This window comes from Caretta caretta, chromosome 2 (assembly GCF_965140235.1).
Source record: "Caretta caretta isolate rCarCar2 chromosome 2, rCarCar1.hap1, whole genome shotgun sequence".
In the NCBI taxonomy this organism is placed as follows: domain Eukaryota; kingdom Metazoa; phylum Chordata; order Testudines; family Cheloniidae; genus Caretta; species Caretta caretta.
Genome location: NC_134207.1, coordinates 131,546,660 through 131,571,520, shown reverse-complemented (window position 1 = coordinate 131,571,520; position 24,861 = coordinate 131,546,660). Strand labels below are relative to the sequence as shown.

General features: G+C 40.1%; 1 long non-coding RNA gene across 1 annotated transcript in view; it reads left to right on the top strand.

The window, feature by feature from the left end:
- Positions 1-24,318, top strand: part of LOC142070823 (uncharacterized) — a 141,439-nt gene extending 117,121 nt beyond the window's left edge. Inside the window, exon 3 of the long non-coding RNA XR_012666746.1 lies at positions 23,958-24,318. This is a non-coding gene — a long non-coding RNA (uncharacterized LOC142070823). The remainder of the gene's footprint in view (positions 1-23,957) is intronic.
- Positions 24,319-24,861: the final 543 nt, after the last annotated feature.

The following is a 24,861-nucleotide window of genomic DNA, read 5'->3' as shown; positions in this document are numbered from 1 at the left end:
GGCTCTCTCTTTATACTTCCTGTCCTGCCCCTGCACTTCCAGGATGGGGGGGGCTAGTTCGGCTCAGCCCACGAGGGGAAGTGATGTGGTCCCTCAATCTCAGGCTTGGAGGGAGGCTACTCTGCCTTACTACACTGACCATAGGAGGATAATCAAAGTACCAGTGGATCCTCTTTTACAAAAAAGAGCATACTAACTCATGCACGATTCTGCTCTCTGTGGCAAGTGTGGAGTGAAGGTGGCTGGGGGGGGGAAAGACTGTGTCCACAGCTTCACTACAATCCTCAGCTACTATATCTGCTTTTTGGCAACATTAGCAGCTGATGTAAGCCCTCACACTATATTTACTTATGGTTGGGGAGTTGCACAATGAACAGCTGGCCCAGGGGTATAGGAGAGCATGGGAATGCACATACCATAAGCTTACCCACTTCATAGAGAATGGACAGATTGGACAAAAAGTGAAGAGTCTGAGTTGTAAAGTTAATTACACATCTTGTTAGTTCCATACATTTTGCCTGAATTTCAGCTATAATATATAATTTCTTCTACACTACCAAAACTTTCTCTGAAGGGTAAAGTGCCAGTTGGGCTGACATATGTTGTAATTGAATCTCTGTTCAGGAAACTCTCTTGACATTGAGGAACTAGCCTTCTATTTAGAGAAAAATAATCAAGAAACTTGTGACTAAGTGGCTCCAGGGCTTTCTGGACAATGTATGATTTTATCACATCTTTCAACTTGGTGTGGGTTTTTAATTCTTGTTATCGTTGTCAGTTGCTCCATATTAAGTAGAAGGCAGGGATCAGAAATTAGGATATTCAAAGCAGAACCCACTAACCACCTCTATCAGCACTGGTTTAGGTTTGGTGGCTTTCTTTGGTGGTATCGACATATTAGAATGGAAGACCAAGAAATTCTGAAGCATGTTTACCAAGAAATGCTGCTACATGGCCACCAATCACATGGATGAGAAAAATAAGATTGCCAATGTCAAACATAACTGAATACGAACGTAACAGCTAGACTACCTTAAAGATCTAGCCAGAGATAAGTCTGGGTGGTGGTCAATTTTCAAAGAGACTACATCCTTCTGGGTTTTGCCATGATGATGTTGATGGTAAGGAGGAGGACGACGAGGAGGATCCTGGTGTGGGGATGTGGCATGTTTTGTCATTCGTGTGCATTATGGATATTGGGGTGAATGCCAGACAGCTTTCCAATGTTATTTTCAACCAACTGTTTTTAATAAAATTGATTGCAAGTTGTTCCTCAGTCAACTGCATGATCTAACAAAAGTGAATGGGACCGATCACCTCAGTGATTAATTTCTCATATATATATATGAGAAAATATATATGTTTCAGAGAGTGGTAATGAATAATACTCACCTAGTCCAATGACCATTGCATATGGTGTCCTACAGGGTTCTGTTTAGTCATCATACTGTTCAATGTGTATATGAAGCCACCTCAAGAATTGGCACCAAGGTCTATGCAGTGAGAATAACCAGGTCTTATATAGCCACCATGTCCAATCTGGGCAATTCTGTCTTGGCCAGAATTGCAGGGTGGTGGTGAGTAATTTGTTTGAAACTCCTAATGGACAAGATGTAGGTATTTTTATGATGTACAGAAAACATATTGAGCATTCTTTCTGTGCAGTGGAGGCCCTAGAAATAATTAAACTTATTCCAAACAGATTAATAAAGTTTAAAGTTTGGTGAGGATCTATTTTTGACTTGGAATTAAACATGAAAGTTAATATTTCACCAGTAGTCAAGAATGCCTATTTTAATGACCAGAAATCACAGTATTTTCTTCCTGCTGCATGCACCTTGTCAGAGAGTGATCATTGTGTTTGTGATTTCTAGGTTAGTTTGTAGTGTGAACTTTTGTTGGACTACATTTCAAAAGCACTCTTAGATTGTAGCTAATTCTCTTGAGAAGCAGAGACGAATGATCTCAGCTCTATGTCTTCTAAAATGTCTGTGTAGAGTGAAAAACTTGATGTGAAACTATGGAGCTGCTATGGCACTTCCATAGTAGAATTCACAAGCTGTCTTATCCACTAAGTTTTCAAAATCTGTATTGCCTTTGAGTCCTTTCATAAGTCATTTTGGACTCCAGTAGGCCGGGGTCTTTTTAAGCAAATGTGTTGAATTTTTTTCTAGATACTTCATCCTTGCATCACTCACTCTGAGTGGTACAATATGTAGCTTCTTTTAATACTTAATTCACAAGGTATTAACTTCCTGTTTTCACAAGCAAAGCAGAAAAGTAACCTGATCTGTTGCTTTCCATGTCCTTGTAATTTACACTTCAGCTGCAGCATTGTTTATTGTGCTGAATTTTCTGACTGATTATTGTGACATGTTCCAATCTCATATTTGCTATCATGGACATTGTAACTTATAATACAATGGGAAATGTTTTCTTTGCTTACAAAAGATGTTTCCATTAACACTGTCCGTGTAGTTTGATTTCTTTTAAATATAATCGTAGCAACTATTCAGATAGATGAAACTGTGGACTCATGTAGCCCTGAAGTATGAGTAGTTCTATTTAAGTCAATGGGAGTTGAAGGTGCTTACACCCAGGGGCTGAATTTGATTCTTTGTATGATGTCTTGCTATACAACATGGTTGGGTACAGTGCCTTTACTTTTGTTCAGGACTCATTGGAAAATGTGTAACTGGAAATGTGATGAATCAAAGTATTGTGCTGAAAAGCTTTTAGTTCTAGTGCCATATTTAAAATGTTGGGAAGTGCCTAATAGTCACCAAAGAAATAAAAAATAACAATAGACATTGTCTATTAGTCAGCACTTTAAAAACAAGGTAAATTACATTCCTCCCTGTTGAGCACGCTCAATTAGGTATTGTATCTTTCCGATAGTGTCAGTTATCAGCTTTCAGATCCCATCACACAGACAATATGCAATGTGAAACTGCAGCTTCAGTGATAAGGTGAAAGACTTTGGTGCTGATAGTACTAATACCATTACAGAACTGTTCAACAGAAGGAAATTAATGTTCTGCAAGATACAGGAGAGGCAATTAACATGGTTTTTCACTCTGTACTGAATATAACAGACATAATGGCATTGAAATGGCTGACTGCTTGTCAATATCTGTACAAGTCATTGTGAATAAGATACATAGTTGATGAATTGTTATAGAAGAGCAATGGAAGAGTTAAAGATATCTCTCTCTCTCTATAGATATAGATATATTTAAAGTTTAGCACCAACTTGCATTGTAGTACATCTTTAGTTTCCATCCTTATGGTTGGGTTTTGCATTTTTGATAAGCATTTAATTCACATTCCTGTTGGAAACAAAACATCCCATAATAGTCACTGGGTTGTTGTGCTGTGTTTTGTTTTGTTGTTTTTATTTCCCATGGTTCTCTTGCCAAGCTCAAACATTGCAGTTTACACGGCTGACTAACTTCAGCCATTTAGTCAGTCACCCTGAAGGTAAAGAGAGTCTTCCTGCCAGAAGAGAAATAGAAAGTTAGTTAAAAAGAACTGATGAAATAGCAATTATATTGAACAGAAAACAGACCAGGTAGATAAACTTTAACAATCTGTAGTCACATACACACATAGATACCACAAGCATCAGCTAAATGGCGAATATGCAGCATGGAGGAAAAAAAAACGCTTGGCCTTGTATTTCAAACATGAGCTCTGGAGATAGGCCTGGATCAAAACCCTGGATCCAAATACTCCTGAATTTGGGGCAAGTTTGGCTCTAGACTGACAATCCTGACCTGAGTTTCTTCTTAGTTGGCCCACATTTAGGTCAGTGTAACACCACTAACCTCAGAAGTTACTCCTGATTTACACTGGTGATAACAGAATTAAGCCTAAACTCGGTGGCCTGTCCCTATTTAGTGCAACTACCTACCTTGATGTGCTTTTAAGGGCGAGATCTTGCTTCCCAGCATCATCTATATTGTTTGGCATTTGTAACAATCTTTAGGTTTGAGGAAATAATGTGGCCACTGAAATAAATCCGTAAATTAGCCAAATCACAAATACGAAAAATTTCTTGCAAAGAGGAATGGAACAGGACTGCATTATCATTATCCCTCGCTCTCAAGTCCAGAGGGAGGCCGCTCCATCTCACTAAACTTGCGCTTAGGCTAGTTCTCATCAGAATTTGTTGTTTTATCTCCCATAGTATTTATGAAGAAACTGACTTGGAATTCCCCACTTTAGTTATTAAGTGCAGATGCCAAAAGCAACTGCTAAAAATGGGCAATCCATTAACACCAGTGTGATTAAAAAGCAAAGCTAAAAGCATATGGGGCATTATGGAGAAAATTATTTCCATTATCTTTTTGTTCCTTTGCAAACCCTGTTTTATTACACCCCCTCCTTTACTGCTTCTGGACCTTTAAGTTTGGGGTGTCGTTTTTCTTCTCTGAGGATTGGCACATTCTTTTCTAGGCCTTCTTGCTAGAGCTGGGTGGAAAGTTTTGGCCAATACTCTTTTATGATGAAAAATGTAGATTCAGGTTGATCGCAACATTTTGCAAATGCGTATTAAATTCATCAGATTGTTTTTGTTAAAAACAATCTAAAAATTTGAAATATTTTGAGATGAAATGTTTTGATTTTTTATTAGAAATGTCTTTTCATTTCAAAATATATTTAAATATTATTTTTTTTAAATAAGCAATTTAAAAACCTCAAAAATGAAATAAAATATTTAGTTCAACTTGAGAAAAGCTTTTTTCTCCTTTTTTTTTACTACAGCCAGTGAACTGAAAAATCAGTTCTTCACACAGCTCTATTCCTCACTGCAGCTGCTTTGCTATAGAGCCAGAGGATCTTTTCTCTGTAGATTCTTCCTAATGGAGTTTATTTTTTCTTTGCCCCTATGCTGGTCTAGGGCTTTTCTTGTCCTCTCAGCCCTTCTCTCCTTTCTATGGATTCCTCTTTTGGGGCCTTCTCCAGGGCTTGGGATGAAGAAAACAATTCCTCCTCTGTGAAGGTGGAATCCAGTCACTTCTAACATCGTGTTTGTCATAAATATAAAGGGAAGGGTAAACCCCTTTGAAATCCCTCCTGGCCAGAGGAAAAATCCTCTCACCTGTAAAGGGTTAAGAAGCTAAAGGTAACCTCACTGGCACCTGACCAAAATGACCAATGAGGAGACAAGATACTTAAAAAAGCTGGGAGGAGGGAGAGAAACAAGGGGTCTGTGTCTGTCTGTATGCTGCTTTTGCCGGGGATAGACCAGGAATGGAGTCTTAGAATTTTAGTAAGTAATCTAGCTAGGTATGTGTTAGATTATGATTTCTTTAAATGGCTGAGAAAAGAATTGTGCTGAATAGAATGACTATTCCTGTCTGTGTGTCTTTTTTGTAACTTAAGGTTTTGCCTAGAGGGATTCTCTATGTTTTGAATCTAATTACCCTGTAAGGTATCTACCATCCTGATTTTACAGAGGTGATTCCTTTATTTCTATTTACTTCTATCAAAAGTCTTTTTGTAAGAAAACTGAATACTTTTCATTGTTCTCAGATCCAAGGGTTTGGGTCTGTGGTCACCTATGCAAATTGGTGAGGATTTTTACCAAACCTTTCCCAGGAAGTGGGGTGCAAGGGTTGGGAGGATTTTGGGGGGAAAGACGTGTCCAAACTACATTTCCCAATAAACCCAGTTAGAGTTTGGTGGTGGCAGTGGAGATCCAGGGACCAAGGATGAAATTGATTTGTACCTTGGGGAAGTTTTAACCTAAGCTGGTGAAAGTAAGCTTAGGAGGTTTTCATGCAGGTCCCCACGTCTGTACCCTAGAGTTCAGAGTGGGGGAGGAACCTTGACAGTGTTGTATTGTGATGCATGTAAGAGCAAGGAGTGTATGTGTTTCCAACATAGGTAAGAGCTTTATTCCAAACAAGTGAGTGAACATTATTTTCAGGTATAATGAGGCCATCTAAATTAACCCCTTAAGTACCTACCTCTAAAGCGAGGCTGGCGAAGTAGGTGGCCCTATGTGTGATGTTTAATAAGCAAGCAGGAGTCAAGTTTTTTTCAGGAAAGATGGCTCAGTACTACTTCTTGTATTAGGATTTCATTATGATTGAATCTGTTCAGGTTTCTAGAAAATCAAATTGGTTTTGCATTTCTCTAGTATGGAGGGGAGAATATAGTATTTAGTTCTAGGTGGTGGAATGGAGGGTACGTGATGTTACTCAGTGACAACTTTTCTAGCAAATGAAGTACTCTTCGAAGAACTGTAATAGGGTGAGACACATTCAGTATTGTCAACCTGGGGCATTAAAAAATGTCAGTCAGTTCTATCATGACTTAAAAATCATTACAGAAAGGTCTGTGTGTCATGGGGGAAGAGGAGCATTCTTTATTTCCCTTTTGCTTTTTGAGCCTTCAGGGGACACTGAGGTTTTTCCCTGCAAGTATGAGGGCTAAAAACTTGCTTTAATTTGAAAAATGAAAGCTGATATAATATCTAGTGCTTATATGTCACTTTTCATCAGTAGAGCTCAAAGCTATTTACAAAGGGAAGTGAGTATCATACTCTCCATTTTACAGATGGGGAAACTGAGGCACGGATAGGTGAAATGACTTTCCCAAGGTTACCCAGCAGGCCAGTTGCAGAAGCAGGAATAGAACCCAGATTTCCTAAGTTCCAGTTCAGTGCCCTATCCTCTAGGCAATATTGACTCCATTGATTTAAGGTGCAGCATCTTTAAGAAAATCACCAAATACCATGAGATTTATAATAAAATTGTGAGTTGGCAACACTAATTACCACTTTCCTTTAGAGAAGCCACTTTCACTTTCGTGCAGCTGTTTCTGATTTAGAGATGGATTGGAGCCAAACTTCTTCAAAGTTGCTGGGGTTTCAGTGCTGATGCTCCAGTTCACATGCTTCTTATGGAAGGAACGGGTCATAAAGTTTGGATTGGATCCAATCTAACTTCCAGAAAGTTCAAAGGGGTCCAGATTAAGTGTCCTGATTTGGGTCCATCTGTAATCTAATTCTAGGCATAAGTGCATCTGTTGTGAATATATTTATAAAGAAAGAGGACATCTGGATGGTGAACAAAGCCAAGTTTGAGTTTCACGAATTAGAGCACAATACAGTAGTATTAATTCAGGACAAATAAAGTGAGCTTTAATGAGCAACTGGGCACAGAAAAATAGATTCTTCGAAATGTATTTATCTCAAAAATGCTTACAAACAGATTAAACATTTGTAGGGAAACTACACACATTTTTAAGATGACAATAAACTTTGAATATGCTCGTTAACATTGTTTTGAACTCTTTTAATCTGTAGGGAAAATAGCTACTCAGGAAGCCATTTTTGGATTTATTTGGGATAACTGATCAAAATATTGTGCAGGTAGGAAAAAAAGATGGAAAAGGAACTGTTAATTTCTTTAAAGATTAGATCCAAATTGTGCTCTCTTATTCTACCATGAATAATTATTGTCTTTAGTGTAGTTATTCCAGATTTCCTCCAGGGTAACTACAACCAGAATTTGGTTCAAAATATTTATTTAAATATGCCTCATTTGAAGGAAGTCTTCTATATAGTCAAATTAAGAAAGTAAATTAGAATGTACTTGTTTCCCTTTCTAGGGCTAATAAACCCATAAAGCAGCTCTGAAATGGAGACAGGCAAGATGCCATCTAATGCTGCTTTCCTACTTGACTGTAGTACACTACTGAGACAGTTATTCAGTTACATTGTTGTAAACCTGTAGTGACACAAGGGTAGTGAAGTAACACCTATGTAACTGAGATCAGATTCTCCCTACCCAAAGCATCTATATTTGCAGTGTGCAACTCTCAGTAACACCAATGACTACCACCTAGCCTCAGGTACCACTTTGAAAATGTAAGCCCTTTTCAGAATCAGAGTTACAAACATGGTGTAAGTAAAAACATTTCTCACACCAGATTACATGTAGGTGCCAGATACCGCAGTAGTTACATGTACCACAATATTTTTCACTCTGTGTATCAAGAATACTGTGAAGACAATGGTAAAGATAAATACCATGGTGGGGTAAACTTCCAGATTTAATATTGCCCACTGTACTTGTAGTTACATGCCTATATTTACCCTGCAGGTATCATGCTATTTTTAAAACAGGACACATGGGGAATACAGAATCAACATAAAGTAGCAAAAAGAACATGCATTAATGGTACCTACTGTACATCATTGTTCTGTACACCACAGTGTAGAATTGTAGTTTCTCCTGTTGACATATACATCAATAAGGATGTTTTTAAATCTTTTGTCTCAAGTAGGATTTAAATGATTTCCCATTCGTTCTTTCCAAATGCTTACACATCCAGGAGATGGAAGGAGATGGAACATCTTTAGTTATCATCTACATAATTAAAACTCATGTAAAATGTCTTTTTGTATTTACAGAATGAGGGCTATGGATCCTTGCTGTGGCAAGCAGAGCAGTGATTCATGAAAAGAGGCTGAATTTTGCTGGCCTTTGCTAAACAAAATTATCCCATTCTTCAGAATGCACACTCTTGGGGGGGGGGGGGGGGGGAAAGCCTAAGGGAATATTTGTTTGTTGATGTACTTTGGGCTCATAACATCACTCACTTTATTAGACAGCTGACTCTGCATGGTGCATAAATAAGCTCTGTGCAAGGCACAAAATCTTCCTTGTAATCATTTTAGCTTAAAGTTCAAGGGCTACACATAATGGATCACATTAAATCTGTATAGAAACTGGTATTGGCATTTTGAGGAAGCATGAACTTTTTGAGGCTTGGTGCTCAAAGAGAAGTTCAATGTGATTGGGTTCAAAATGAGACACAGTGTATGGTGAAAAAATATCTGGATGTGTGGCTTGAAGATTGACGTATGTTGGAATGTGAGTTATTCTTTCCAATTTAACCAGACTCCATCAGAAACTTCACTGTTGACCACACACACTTCATCTGGAATAAAAATAACACATTTCTTCTTTAAGTGATGCCCATGTGCATGCCATTCTTGGTGTCTGTGCACCCAGAGTATGATGGTCAGAAGCTTTTCCCTTCAGCAGTACCTGTTGGGTGACCCGAGTACCCTCTGCTGCTTCACACCACAGCATGCGGGTATAAAAGGTAGAGCTGCCTCTAGCCCCCCTCAGTTTCTTCTTACCTACCGTGATGGTCACTGGAAAGCTTGTTCATTGCCAGAACAGTTTCTTTTGGCTCTTCATATAATATAGGTAGTTTAGTAGTTTATTACAGTTAGTACGTTTTAGTTGTTCGGTTTAAAAGAATTGATTTTTCCGTTTTTTCCCATTTTGGGGTTCTGCTGCTTACACTGAGGCATGCCCTGTCACTGAGCTTTAAGCCGTGTGTTTCTTGCTCAAAGCCTGTGCTGGTGAGCAACCCTTACAATAGTTGTCTTAAGTGCCTGGGTGAAGTGTATGTGAAACCAGGATTTGCCTGGAACTCAAGTCTAGATCAAAGAAGGAGAAGCAGGAGAGGTTGAAATTCCTGCTGATGGAGGCAGCACTGAGATCCCCATTAGGACCAACTCTCTGACTGCTGCAACTTCAGGGAGAAGCCCATGCCTCCAGCATTGTCAGAGTCCCAGCACCGATCTCCTTCACCCGTCCCAAGGAAGAAATGAGGCTCTGACCAGGGGAATATCTCCACCTTCCACGTCTGGTAAGAGGGTGAGAAGTAGTCAAGTAGAGTGCATCTGAAATCTAAACACTCCTCCTCCAAATCAGTGCCTCAGTTGGCTCCAGTACCAGAGAGGGCACCATTATGCCTGGTGCCAGAAGTGGCACTGTCAACATCATTGGCACAGCAGCAAGATAAAATCTTCATGCTGAGGATCCTGAAGGTGTTTACAGCAACAAGGAATTTCTCGTCTTTTTGGTGCTAATGTCACCAGCAGAGCAGGGTTCAGATTCCTCGGCACCATTTCCCCACCCGGCATCAACACTAACAGTGGAACTAGTGGTACCACTCCAGCTGCCTTCTTCCCGGACGGTCAGTCTGATGGTACCGCCTGAGGGGAAGCCAGCAATGATGGCGACACACCACGCATCACCAGGTTCTTGGTGCTGGCCCCAACACCAACTGGAGCATTTCCTCCATAGTTGGAGGAAGGGGAACCTTCATCATCAGACTTGGAGGTGGGATCTTATATCTCAACCCCAGACCAGAATCAGCCAGTCCCTTTGCAGAGTTTTCTTCTCCACTTACCATCACAAACTCACAATGGGAGCTGCCATTGGAATGTAGCCAGGAATTACTGGGATCCAGCCACATATCTCTGGCCTTTTTGGAACTTGTGGAGTTTTTCCCCAGCTTCTATATTTTCCCTTTGCCATGACTGCTAAGCACAGTATTCTAGGTGGGGGTGGGGGGAATCTACACACCAAGCTGCCGTGTCTCTTGTGTCCAGTACTAGGCCCAGTGCCAAGCATCAAGAACAGGTTCTGGAAGCAGAGGAATAGCCTGTGACAGAGAGTCAACCATTTCCAGTCTTGGCTTCCTCCTTTTCCTTTTAGGATGAGGTGTTTTCCTTTCAGGCAACTTCACTATCTCCTGCTGATTGTAAAGCTTATCAGGAATTGTTAAAGAGGGTGGATTCAGACATGGGCATTCAGGTCCAGGAGGCCAGGGAGTGCTAACATTGCCCAATTGACATTTATTAATGGAAAGTCCCTCTAGCATGGCACTACCAATTACTGAGGCAATATAAGAGCCTACAGAGACACTATGGCAGACGCCGTTTTCATTGCCTCACATCTCAAAGCAAACAGAGGGAAAGTACTATGGGCCCTCCCAGGGCTTTGAATATCTTTACTCCCATCCACCTCCAAGGTTGTTAGTTGTTCCATCAGCTAATGAGAGATAGTGAGAGGGCATCAGGCTGCCACTCCCAAATCAGAAGACAAAAAGAGATTGGAGATTGGCAGAAAGATTTATTCAGTTGAGGGACTGCAACTTTGAATTGCCACCATCAGGCTCTGCTGGGACAGTATGATTTTAAATTATGGGAGTCCATAGAAAAGTTCAAAGAACTACTTCCTGAGAATCCTAGGCAAGAGTTCTCTTCTCTGATGAACAAGGGCAGACAAGTAGCAAGAACATCACTGCATGCTGTGCTGAATGTAGAAGACTCAGCAGCTAGAGCCATGGCTTCCACTATGGCCATGCACAGATCCTCATGGTTACAGTCTTCTGGTTTCCCCTATGAAGTCCAGAATACTATACAGAACTTTCCTTTTTGAGTGTCCTTCTCTGTTCTCAGACCAGAAGGACAGTAAGTGTGATGTGCTTAATGATACAAGAGCCACTTTAAAGTCCTTGGGTTTGCACATGCCTGCCCCAGTCAGAAAGCACTATTGACCTCAGAAGATGCACCATTTTCTGCTCTACCTCTTTGTCATAACATTTCAGTAAAGAAGTCAATGCATTGTAGGCTCAGGACTTCCCCTTCTGCTACTTCAGTTCCAACTTTGGGACCTTCAAGACACCTAGGAAGTGCCAAACAGTCACTCTGATGGGCCTGTTGAGGACACCATACCAGTGTCTCTCTCTCCAGACACAAATTCCCCCATCTTTACAAAGAGTCTGTCCCATTTCCCTGGTGCTGGGTCACGAATTACTTCAGACCAAGGGCCCTGAGCACTCTGGTGTAGGGATAAACTCTACAGTTTGTTTCTACACCTTCCTCCCACTCTTCCTTTCCATCCCTTTCAGGGACCACTCTTAAAGGGAGCTCCTCATCCAAAAGGTACAGTCTCTCTTCTCTTTACAGGAGGGTCCATGCTGTCTCAGAGAGAAAGGGTTTTATTTCCACTATTTCCTAATTCCAAAAGCAAAGGGGGGGTTCAGACCAATTTTAGACTTGTGTCAACTCAACAACTTCTTAAAAAAAGATAGTTTTGAATGGTCACCCTAGTTTCCACTATCCCTCTTTGGATCCTGGGGGATTGGGATGCTGCCCTTGATATAAAATATGCCTACTTCCATGTGGTAATCAACCAAGCTCACAGGAAGTAGCTCAGATTTCTGGGTAAGTCAAAATCAGTACCAATTCAATATACTACCATTTAGCCTGCCAGCGATTCTCGGGGGTTTTCCAAAAGTTGTGGCAGTAGTAGGTCAATTCCTCAGAAGATCAGAGGTTCAAGGTTACCTCTATCTGTACAACTGGCTTGTCGAGGGCTGATGCAAGAGGCAGGTACTCTGGATTGGGTATCCCTAAAGTAGTCAACATTCAATGCTTTGGGACTGCTAGACAGTGCAGAGACGTCTCTCCTCTCCCTGGTCCAGAAGATAGAGTTTATTGGGGCTTACTCGACTCAACTCAAGCTAGAGCTTTGCTTCTGGACTTGAGATTTTAGGCAATTCAATCAATTGGGAGATAGGAAAGCTCACCCAGCACAACAGTATGAAAGTATTTGAGGCTCTTTGGATGTATGCCTACTGCACTTATGTGGTTCAAGTTGCCAAACTGTGCCTTAGGGTTCTAAAGGATTGGCTGGCATCAGTTTACTCACCAAGCTGGCATCATCTAGACGTGGTGGGGCATGCCTTCTTGTGTCCATGACTCCCTAGAATGATGGATAATGTATGTATGGGAGTTCCCTTTGCCCACACGCAACAGATGCTCATGTTAGTGATGGACGCATCTGCCTTTAGCTGTGGGGCCCATCTGGGTTCTCTACAGACTCAGATCTAAGTCCTTGGAGGACTTAGCTTTATACATCAGTGTCAGAGAGCTGAAATCCATTTGACATGCCAAGTGTTTCTAGTGCAAATCAAATTCTATCTCAACAAGCAGGGAGGACCCTGATTTTTTCTACTCAGTCCAAACACAAGTCTGCTCTGGGAGCTCTGCATTGCCAACTTATATCTAGAAGCTTCTTACCTACTTAGATTCCAAAATGATCTAGCAGAAGTACCAGATTCACAATGACACCAATGGTACCATGCACCGGGCCCACACTCAGAAGGGGCCCCAGTGCCTGGACTGTGGCTCCATCCCCAGTGCCCAGACTGACTCCGCCCTGAGGCCCTACCCCCACTTGGCCTCTTCCCCCCCCAAGGCCACACACACTACTCACTCCTTTCCATCCCCTTTCCCTGTGAGAGAGATGGGAGGGTCCTCGGGGGGAAGATGCTGGGTGGGGCAGGGAATTGGGGAGCAGTGAGAATGAGGCCATAGTGGGAAGAGGCTGAGTGGGGATGGGACCCCAGAGTGGAGCAGGGTACAGGGCCATGGTCTGGGCACTGGGGCCCACAAAAGATGTCCCTGTCTAGCAGACCACCTGAGCAAATCATTTACAAGTTACCAGGAGTGGTCTTTTTTCCAGATATGGATAGATACAGCCACCACAGGTGGGGGTTTCCCCAAGTAGGCCTATTTGTGACAAGGACCAACAGAAAGTATCAGTAGTTCTGTTCCCTACGAGGTCACATCCTGAGTTCTCTGACAGATGGTCAGGCAGTCTCCTCTAAGCTTTTCCCCCAGTTCTTTTCATTCACAAAGTATTATTAAAGATAAGATGGCACTAGACCAGAGTCATAATATTAGTCCCTGTGTAGGCCCATCAGCACTGGTTGTTCACATTCCTGGCACAGTCAGTGAAACCTCCAATCTCACTTCTGCTGAACTTGGACCTAATCTTGCAAGATCATGGTTGCCTACTCCACCCAAGCCTACAATCACTTCACTTAACTGCATGGATGCTCCATGGCTAGATAATAGAGAGTGGTCTTGCTCAAAAGAAGTTAACAGGGGTTAAATAGTAGAAAGCTTCCTACAAGAGCTACTTACGTCTCAAAGTGGAGATGTTTTTCCATCTGGTCTAGCCAGTATGGAGTATCACCAACCTGTTCTTCAATTCAGCATATCCTGGACTACTTGTTGCCCCTGAAACATTAAGGTTTGGCTGTTAGCTGTCAGAATATGTGATTAAACTATTTCAGTGTTCCATCCTAAAGTCGATAATCACTCTATTTTTTCTCACAAGTCCATAAGGTTTTTGAAAGGTCTATTCAAATTGTATTCTCAGGTGCAAGACCACATTCCCCTGTTGAATCTAAACTCAGTGTTATCATGACTTAAGGGTTCTACATTTGACCTTTTGGCTACTTACTGTCTGCTGCATCTGTCAATGAAAGCAGCACTTTTAGGTGGCCATCACCTCAGCAAGAAGGGTAGGAATGCTGGGGCTCCCTATATGATATTCTTTAAGGACAAAGTTTACTTGTGCCTTCCTCCAAGGTTTGTTCCAAAGAAAAGTGGTTTTCTCTTTCCATATTAACCAGCCAATTTATTTGCCTGCATTCTACCAGAAGCCACATTTGAGGAGAGAAGAAAAGTGTTTACATACCCAGTACATGAGAAGATCTCTGGCATTCCACATGGACAGAATCAGGCACTCCTGTAAGTCCTCCCACCTCTTTGTAGTGGTGGCAGACAGAATAGGACAATCAGTCTCCACCCCAAAAAAATCATCCTGGATAGCCTCCTATATATGCATACACTAGGGCCTGACTAATGTCATCCTGCCAAGCAGAGTCACAGCTCATTCAATGTGATGGCATTGGCCTCAATGCCTTTTTTGGCACGTGCACCAACTGTGGATATTTGTAGAGCAGCAGCCTGGTTTTCAATCCATACATTTACCTCCCATTATACTGTTGCTCAAGATTCCAGAGTTGAGGCTGGAGTTGGACAAGTTGATCTTCAATCTTTATTTAAATGGACTGATCCCACCTCCTGTTTTCATGGCTTGTGAGTCACCAAGACTGGGATGCATGTGTACAATTACTCAAAGAAGAACAAACGGTGACTAACCTGTTCTGTAACTGTTGTTCTTTGAAATGTGTTGCACATGTCCTTTCTACAAGCTGCCCTTCTACATCAGAGTTCTGGAAAGAAGGAATTGAGGGTGGCTATGGGGGGCTCTGCCCTTTATATCTGCATGCAGTGGCACGCAGCAGCAGAGGGCGCGTGAGCCTCCCAACAGGTACTTCTGAGGGAATAATTTTCTGACTGCTGTGTACTGGGTGTACAGACACCATGAGTGGAGCGGACATGTGCAAGACATCTTGAAGAACAACAGTTACTAAATAGGTTAGTAACTTTTTTCCTACTAATGGTGTGAAATTCATGCCAGAGCACAGTGCACCATAAAAGCGCCACTTTCATGACAAGGTTCTGGGTCTATTACAAGTAAAGGGTAAAGATTCCTTAAATACCTGTGTAGAATCACTGCACTGGACTGCATATCATCAAAAATAATAACCTATTAGCTAATATAAGGATATTAAGAGTAAGTTTGTAATTTTTAATTTAATTACAATTTCAAAGGAGCATATGTATTAAGTCCATTCCGTTAGCCAAGTAAAACACTTTAACATATCGTTTTCTAAAAGACTACAAGGCTGAAAAGGTTCTGTTTATATTTGTAATACATTAAATATATTTGTGGCATGCTATTACTTCTGTGATTTTTCAATATTTTTGTCAGGATCTAACCCTGCAAATTCTTATCACCATGAGTAGTCCCATTGATTACTCACTATAGTAAGCAGTATCTTTGGTAATAAATGAATGTATGACTGGACACTAATTTTTCATCAAGCACTTTTATGGACCCATGTAGTATGTTGGGTCCAGCCCAGTACAGTACAGTGAGAAAGCTTTTGTTTTGGGGCCCAACAATTAAACTGTATTTATTTCTTCCTCCCATACACAAAAAAGAGAAAAATAATTCCTTTCAATGAATTCAGGTTTTGTAAATGATCACAGCTGAAGGCAGTCGTAATTTGTACTCTATAGATAACACAGGTTTTAGACTCTTAATTAAATAATAATTAAAATTAATGTATTCAGTAAAAAGGTAGATAATGGCTATAGTAATCCCTATAATATACGTTTCTATTAGAATTTTAAAGAGCCAAATTGCTGTTTCAAAATACAAGGAGCCATATGATTTCTCACTGTGAAAACCATTTCAGTTTAATGGAAAGGCACAGAATATTGTGTTCAGTGGTTTCCACAATGGGAAACCTGTGCTTGTTCACAAAAAGGCCCAACATTTGTAGACAGATGGAATGATTCCTAAGGGACCACACTAAAGGGGGAGAGTGTTTTGGAAAATATTTTTTTTTTCCTTTGCCAGTTTCCTCATAGGAGTTTATCTTAGATTCCTTTTGGTCTTTTAATTCTTAATCCATGGTAGAAAAAAGAGCAAATTACTGGATAAACTCAAGGAATTTTGCTCCAGACAAGCACAAATGGCGTAAACTTTAATTTTTAGTTTTGCTGAAAGAATTATGGCAAATTGCAGACTTCTACAGATAATTGAAAAAAGCCATATGTCTCTTTTGTGGAAATTTTCAAATCTAATACATCTTTGCACAAGAAGCTTACTTACAGGTATTTTATCATTAAGTCAATGGGAGAGGAAGTTTGCAGCTGGGTAAATTAATTAACATTAAATATAAAGAATGCCAAATTTTGTGTCTATTTTTTTTTTTTTGCAACCCTGCTGTAAAAAATCTTAAACACATTTGGAAGCTAAGTGTGCTAGACATTGTTGGGTGAAGCTTAACACATGTGAGGCAGAGATACTCAGGTTTCTTAATTCAAACCTTTATTTGAATCAAAACCATAACTTGCACTTACAATTACTATAAACGTGATGGATAACAACAGATACACAGCAGTTACTTTCTGTTGGGGTGTAGTCAGGTCATGATAGATTTCTCCTATAATGCTCCAACTACTCCATTACATTCTAGCATATTTATACCTTTCCAAATTATAGAACCATAACTTTCCAACCATTGACATTAAGCATTATATTGTATGTAACTCACATAATATGCATGTGCAATTTTCAGTTTAAGTAACTTTTGCTGTCCATGCTATTTTCATGTTATATTTCTTTTCTAATTGTTTTTTTTTTTTCCATATTGATCATGCTGACCAGGTCATGTACCTTTTACTCAATTAAGGGACTTTCCTGTTTTTCCTTAAGTGCTTTATGTCAGTACATTCTGTATATCTGTTGTACTGACAACTTTCTTTTTTCTATACAATATCCCCCAACTTAGATACATTCCATGTTCAAAATATCACCTGTGCTCTACACAACAGCTATAAGCATTATTGAGCAAGTTTACATAGGGACAAGTCAGCAGAGTAACATCCACATCAAGTATTATCCCAGCCTGTCCAAACTTACTGAATGTACATGATCCATACTTCTGACATTCCCAACAACATATAAGTACTGCAAATGCTTTGTCATTATATAACTAGAAGACATTATTATGGCAGTGTGTTTCACCTCACTATCTATAACTAAGATTGAACAGAAATTCATCATTTTCACCAACTTATAACTAGAAATGGTAGAGTGGGAATCCTGTAAATATTAGAAGTGTTTGAAACTTTTGTATAGTACCTGAAGTTAGGTGAATCTCAAAGGTAGTGGTGTGTGTAAACGGTAAATATTTATGCACTAAATTTCACATGGAAATATTCACCATTTTATTTTGTGATACATTCTCCTGACATTGAATTTTCCCATAATACTTTGGCATCATATGGCTATTTTAGATTTACTTGCCAGGATCCATCTCTGAGACCATTATTAAGCCAAAGTTACCTGTTGGTTCATATAATCAGTGACATTGTTACCCATAAGCACTCCTCTGTCAAATTAATGGTAATTGACAACCTATATGTGAAAGCTTGCCTCCTCCACCAGGTAACACAGGTACTGAGCCCTCCTTATCTTAAGCATGTAAGTTGTCCCATTGAAATAAATTTGACTACTCATGTGCTTAAAGTTAAGCAGGTGTTTCGCTGGATCAGGGTCAGAATGCTCAGCAATTTGCAAGATTGAGTCCATAATGTCTAGATACCTAGGAATAAAAGCTCCTTTTAACTCATCCCTTGAACTTCATTCTCAAGAACGTTGAAGGAACTAGCTGGAAAATCATTAAAATATTGAATCCAGTCTTTTTTAAAGCTCCAGTTCAGATCCACATGGGCAGAGCCTTGTGCCTGGATGGAGCTCCATTGTCTACAATTGGACTCCATGTGCAGGTGGAAGACTTTGCCCTTGCAGATTCTATTGCCTAAGTGGGACCTAACTGAAAATCCCTAACATAAGAATTAACAACATTTAGAGAAACCTTTCTTTGTCACCCCTTTACAGGTATCCTAAACTGGTTATGTAATCAGAAAACTCTCATCAGCTGTTCCCATGTCATTCACACCTTTGGTGGTAGCAGTAATTGACCTATAACCAGACTGCACAGGAATTAATATACTATACAGAGTAAATATTAAGATCAGTTTAGTTGTTCAGTAAATGGCTCAGTTTGTTGAAAGGAATTCTAAAGTGTTTGCAAGAAATGAGATTTTAAATTGTACTGATAATTATTGATATCTCACAGACTGAACATAAATAAACAGTAGATATTACTTTGAAATTAAAGGCATATTGAAAAAAATATATATTAATATAAGTGCTATGGTATAATTTTTGCCTGATAGGGTCTGAGATATTAAGGCCTGATGATTTTTAGGTATCTTTTATTTTCTGTAATTTAAATATTACTTGTACTTCAAATAATCTAAAAGAAATAATAGAATTACTTTTGATTGACTTAAGTCAGCCTATTTATTTATTTGTCCTGAGTTTTGTATAGATTCATGGATGCTAAGATCAGAAGGGACCATTAGGATTTATCTAGTCTGATGTCTTGCATACCAAAGACCACAGAACAGTGGTGGGCAACCTGTGGGCCGCCTGCGGCCCATCAGGGTAATCCACTGATGGGCCATGAGACAGTTTGTTTACATTGACTGTCCTCAGGCACGGCCGCTCGCAGCTCCCAGTGGCCAGGAACAGCGAACCGTGGCCACTGGGAGCTGCGGGCGGCCGTGCCTGCAGACGGTCAATGTAAACAAACTGTCTGGAGACCTACCAGTGGAATACCGTGATGAGCCAAGTGTGGCCCATGGGCCGCAGGTTGCCCACCACTGCCATAGAATCTCATCCAGTAATTTCGGCTTCAAGTCCATAACTTCCATTTGAAAGTTATCCAGTCTGATTTCATGACTTCAAGTGATGGAGAATCCACCAAGTTGTTCCAATTGTTAGTTAACCTCACTGTCAAAAATGTGTGCCTTCTTTCTAGACAGAATCTATTCATTAGACAGCATCCAACCACTGGATCTCCTTATGCCTTTTTGTACTAGATTGTCTGCTTTCAGAAATCTCATGATCAAATCACTTATTAATCTTCTCTTGCATAAACTAAATGGATTGAGCTTCTTAAGTCTATCACTATAAATCAGATTTTCCAGACCTTGAATCATTCTTCTGGCTCTTTTCTTAAGGGATACAAACCCTACTTTTCACATTTTATGCAAGTTTCCATTCAATAAATTTCAAGTTGCTACGAGGTACATTATCAACCCTAGAAAGGTTTCAGAGTAGCAGCCATGTTAGTCTGTGTCCGCAAAAAGAAAAGGTACGTGTGGCACCTTAGAGACTAACAAATTTTTGAGCATAAGCTTTCGTGAGCTACAGCTCACTTCTAGAAAGGGGATCTAGTAGTACAATTATTACAATTATTTTTATGTAGCACCTAAAATTATGCTTACTACTTTACAGATATATCAAGAGAAGTTATTGCCCTAAGAAGTTTGTGCTCTAAGGCCCCAATTACATCAATTAGACTATTTCTGGGTGTCAAGCTAAGCATGTGCATAATTGTATGCAGGATTAAGGACTAAATAGATAAAAGTTAAGACAGGCGAAGGAATCAACACAGGATTTTTTCTCACTTTCAAAATCCATATTATACCTCTGATATGGGTTCTTCTAGCTGAATTGATGTCAGCTTTTTATTTGAAAAATGAAGTATGTTTTATTACGATGCACAGTTTTGCCTGAACTCTCTATTTCATATGACTTCTCAGTTTTCTAACTTGGAATAACAAGTGATTGTGTGCAACAGACCTGTTTTTTACACAGAGAAAGCTGTATAAGAGAGTACCCTGACTTGGCAAGATTCTCTTTGAAGAGATCACCCCAAATACACACACCTGGATTCTGTTCAGTTCTGCACCACCTTCTTTTAGAGAACAGATTTGTGTGTGTCACTTTAAAATAGGTTTCACTCTATGTATTCAGCACATTCCTGCATGCACTCTTGAAAGATCGAAATGAGACACACACCAGGTTTTATGCATGAAAATTCAAATCCCTAATAATGAGTTTCTATCACAGGCTTATTTGTGATTTATTATCTTACTGCCTCATAAGCAGTAATTACAATGTTATTTATTGTACTGTGCATAATCTCTGTTGATCTGTTAAAATTGAATTATTTTCTTTTCCCATAAATTTAGCTCTGATTTCAGGCTGTCCATGCTGCTGACTCTTGGGCTCCTTTGCTCACCAGTGCTGCAATACAGTGGGGAATAAATGTGTAGAAAAAGGACTGGGGAGACCTCTGACAATTAAAAGATAGCCACAAGGAAATTTCTCTCTCACCCCTAGTGGACTCAAATTTTGCATCCTTTTGAACAGTGGTCAGTCTAAAATACATGCAGTTTGGAAGGTACAAAATGGCTGATCAGAAACAGTTCAAACTCAGGGATTTGCTCCTTGATTGCATACTACTTTCACCAAGTAAGGTCAGATTCTTCTCTTAATCACACCAAGTCAGAAATAATTCCCCTGATGTCAGTGGTGTTACTCCAGACATGCATCACTGTAACGAGATCAGGATTTAGGCGTGTATTAAACACTTGACTTGACTTACACTGACTTGTGTAAGCAGAGTTATTCAACACTACAAGCTTCCTATTCCTGCTTCTGAAACTGGAATAGTGTGTGACCTTGGACAATGATTGTTACATGCCTCTGTTTATTCATTTGCAAAATAATGACATTCACTGGGGTGCTGTGGGTTTATTTAATTAATATTTGTGAAGCACTCTAAGACCTTAATCACTTGAATTGTCATTTTGATTTTTCCTTTTATCATTGCATTATTACTAAAACCATCTCTCTCCACTCTCCATGCCCATCTTTATACCCTGCTCCAATTCATAGAACTATGGCCATCCTACAGGAACAGCACAAGGTACCATGAACAATTGCAGGGTTGGAGTTGGGGGTGGAAAAATCAGTGAGTGAGCTGTCACATAATTTCTGACCAGAATGAAACTGAATTACAGATTCATTCTCTATGCCCATGCACCATAGAGATAAAATAAAACAGCATTCATACGTCTGCATATAAATTGTTATACTCCATGATTACACATCCAGTAAAAGATTAAAAATTGGCTTGTTGTTCTATGAAACATAAACAATAAGTAAAGCATTGTGCAATATGTCATCTGTACTGAGAGTAAAATTAGGCTTGTTTTTCATATTTACATATTTGGAAATGACTTTAGCATTGCACATGCAACACAATTAACACATTTATATGATATGATGCAAATCATATTGCCATGTTATTGATGCTCTTTGTGAGGATGCTCTTTGCAATAAATATGACATTAGCTGTGCTTGAGTATGTGTGTGTTTTTCCCTTCTTAGTGCAAATCAGTGTTTTCATAAGAATATGCCATATTGGGACAGACTAATCATCCATCTAGCCCAGTATCCTGTCTGTGACAGTGGCCAGTACCACAGCTTCAGGTGGAGTGTGCAGAACAGGGCAGTTTTGGAGAGATCCACCCCTATCTTCCCCTCCTGGCTTCTGGAAGTCATGGGTTTACAGTTGCCCCAATCAGGGAGTTGCATCCCTGACCATTTTGGCTAATAGAGATTGATGGGTCTATCCTCTGTAAACTTACCTAGTTTTTTTTTTTTTTTTTAAATCCAGTTATACTTTTGGCCATCACAACATCCCGTGGCAATGAGTTCCATGGGTTAATTGTGCATTGTGTGAAAAAAAGTATTTCCTCCTGTTTGTATTAAACCTGCTGCCTATTAATTTCAGCAGGTGACCTCTTTTTTTGTATTGTGGGAAAGAATAAATAACACTTCTCTATTCCTTTTTTTCCATACCATTCATGATTCTATAGACCTCTCTCACATCCTCCTATAATCATCTGTTTTCTAAGATGAACAACTCTAATATTTTTTCTCTCTGGTCATATGGAAGCTGTTCCATATCCTTTATCATCTTTGTTGTTCTTCTCTGGACCTTTTCCAGTTCCACTATATCATTTTTGAGATGAGGTAATCAGAACTGCACAAAGTATTCAAGTGTTGATGCACCATGGATTTATATAGTGGTGTTATATTATTTTCTGTCCTTTCACCTGGTGTTATGTTCTTTTCTGTCCCTTTCACAATAGTTTCCTATATTCTGTTAGCCTTTTTTTACTTCTTCTGTGCATTGAACTGAAGTTTTCAGAGAACTATCCATGATGACTCCAAGATCTCTTTCTTGAGTGGTAACAGCTAATTTTGATCCCATTACTTTATGAATTTGCGGGGTGTGTGGGAAAAAAACCCTTTAAGAAGCTAAAGATAACCTCACTGGCACCTGACCAAAATGACCAATGAGGAGATAAGATACTTTCAAAGCTGGGGGGAGGGAGAAACAAAGGTTCTTTCTGTCTGTGTGTTGCTTTTGCCGGGACCAGAGCAGGAATGCAGGTCAGAACTCCTGTAAAGGGTTAATAAGCAATCTAGTTAGATACGTGTTAGATTCTGTTTTGTTTAAATGGTTGATAAAATAAGCTGTGCTGAATGGAATGGATATTCCGGTTTTTGTGTCTTTTTGTAACTTAATGTTTTGCCTAGAGGGATTCTCTGTTTTGAATCTGATTACCCTGTAAGATATTTTCCATCCTGATTTTTACAGAGGTGATTCTTTTACTTTTTTCTTCAATTAAAATTCTTCTTTTAAGAACCTGATTGCTTTTTACTTGTCCTTAAGATCCAAGGGTTTGGGTCTGTGTTCACCTATGCAAATTGGTGAGGATTTTTATCAAGCCTTCCCCAGGAAAGGGGGTGTAGTTCTTGGGGGGATATTTTGAGGGGAAACGTTTCCAAGTAGGCACTTCCCCTGTTATTATTGTTAGACAATTTGGTGGTGGTAGCGTTTAACCTAAGCTGGTAAGAATAAGCTTAGGGGGTCTTTCATGCAGGTCCCCACATCTGTACCCTAGAGTTCAAAGTGGGAAAGGAAGTTTGACAAAAGAAGACATTTCTTGCCAGTATTTGCTTACATTTCTAGGAGTAGTAAAGAGTTCAGCAGGACTCTAGGATGACATATCCAAGGAAAAAGTGACTTGTAGAATGGGAAAACAATGTCCCATGTATCTCCATGAGTGTGCTCTCTCTAGTAGTATAAATTATATTTTAGTTGTACTAGACTGAGCCAGTTGTTTTGCATCCATATGCTTATTGCTTATTTTTCATTTTGACGTTGTTCATGTCTCCTTGGAAAGAAATTCCAATAATCTATTTTAATAGTCTAATCTCAGTGACCCTAATGGCTATTGGTACATGGATATCTAAGCACATATGGAAATCTAAGTCCATGTCTAGACTACAGAGTTAAGAAGACTTAAGTTTTGTTGATGATCATAAATTGCTTTAATAACATCAATGCAGCACATCCAGACAACACTCCTTGTGTTGACTGAGTCCATCCGCAGTCATTGCTCTTGCATCAACAGACAGAGCATTGCATCGTGAGTAGCCATCCCACTGTGCAACTCATCACCATATTTCATCCTCTGCTGCTGGGAGCTCTGGGAATGGATCAAAATGTATCATGGGGATGTGCTCTCTGTCCCGTGATGCAGTTAATTCCATTCCATCATTCCATGGGGTTCCTAATTCATTTTGTGCTGTTTTTCAACAGCCCTTGTAAACTGTGCTCCCACCATCTCTGCCTGACAGGTTGGATCCTGAACTGCTGACCATTCTGCTGACAAGTGTTATGAACACAACATGACTGGTCCTGCAGTATTTCATGAGCTGTGAAACTGAGTGAATCAGCGATGCCTGCCCTGCTGTCTGTCATGGGAACAAATAATTCAAGATTGCTGCTGGAATTCATGAATCAGCTCGCCACAGTGGACTGTCAGTATGGGCTTAGGAAGCCAGCACTTAGTGGTGGGATGATGAGCAGTAGCTGCAGAACTTTTGGATGCACCTTCCTGGAACTGTGTGCGGAGTTCACCCCTGCACTGCGGCGCAAGGACACCAGACTGAAAGCTGCCCTCTCCGTGGAAAAGTGAGTGGTGATCGCTGTATGGAAGCTGGCAACTCCAGACTGCTACTGGTCAGTCGTGAATCAGTTTGGAGTTGGAAACTCCACCTTGGGTGCTGCGGTGGTACAAGTGTGCAAGGCCATTAATCGCTTCCTGATACAAAGGATTGTTAATCTCAGTAATATCCAGGAAATATTTGATGGCTTTGAGGCACTGGGATTCCCTAATTGAGGTGGGGTGGTAGATGGAATTCGTATCCCAATTTTGTCCCCTGACCATTTTGAGATGGAATACATCAACCATAAGGGATACTTCTCCATGATTTTGCAGGTGCTGTGGATCACCAGGGCTGTTTCACTGACATCCATGTGGGCTGGTCAGGGAAGGTGCATGATGGTGAAGATGCATCTTTCGGAACACTGGACTGTATAGAAATCTGCACACTGGGACTTTCTTTCCAGACAAAAAGATTCCAACGGGGGATGTGCAAATGCCCATAGTGATCCTTGGAGACCTCCCATACCCCCTTGTTACTGGTGTAAGGCTGCATGAACCATGGGACTTCAACAGGCTCAGCAGGTGCCAAATGA